Source organism: Crocodylus porosus, unplaced genomic scaffold (assembly GCF_001723895.1).
Source record: "Crocodylus porosus isolate Cpor-Errol unplaced genomic scaffold, CroPor_comp1, whole genome shotgun sequence".
Taxonomy (NCBI): Eukaryota; Metazoa; Chordata; order Crocodylia; family Crocodylidae; genus Crocodylus; species Crocodylus porosus.
In genome coordinates this window covers 60,220,190-60,220,775 of record NW_017728943.1, presented here as the reverse complement: position 1 = coordinate 60,220,775, position 586 = coordinate 60,220,190, and positions in this window count along the sequence as shown.

The following is a 586-nucleotide window of genomic DNA, read 5'->3' as shown; positions in this document are numbered from 1 at the left end:
AGACTCCCACTGTTAAGTCCCTTTCCCCTCAACTGCCTTGTACTCTAACCCAAAGCACTTCAGAGTGCCCCTCCCCTGGCTCCTTGCTAATTAACGAGGATGTGTATTCCTCCTTAATATAGAGCGCCACGCCCCCACCCCTCTTTCCTATCCTGTCCCTCCTGTACAGCCTATAGCCCTTGACAGTGAGACAGCAAAGTGCAGAATACATTCAGATGAAATGTTAGGCGTTTATAAGTAATAGTAAGCAGATTAAGTATATGGCCAGAATTTTTTCAAATGGCAACCTCTTTAATTGATCAATTGCAGTAGGTGATAATAGATTCTTTGCTGGAGATCTCCCTGTTGCCACTTCCAGCAGCAAATGGTTTAATACAGGTAGAAGGAAGAGTAACCAACACATGTCCTGATTACAAGCTTGTATTACTTGAAAAGAGTTGGATCTCCAGATAACAAGTTTCCTTCAGTTTTAATCACCTTAACCTTAATAGCTGCTATTAATGTGGGAAGTATCGCTAGTGTGGGTGTAACCATGGTACCTAGCAGACGGCTTTCTGCTTAGTTCCCAATATTTCACTAATGACCG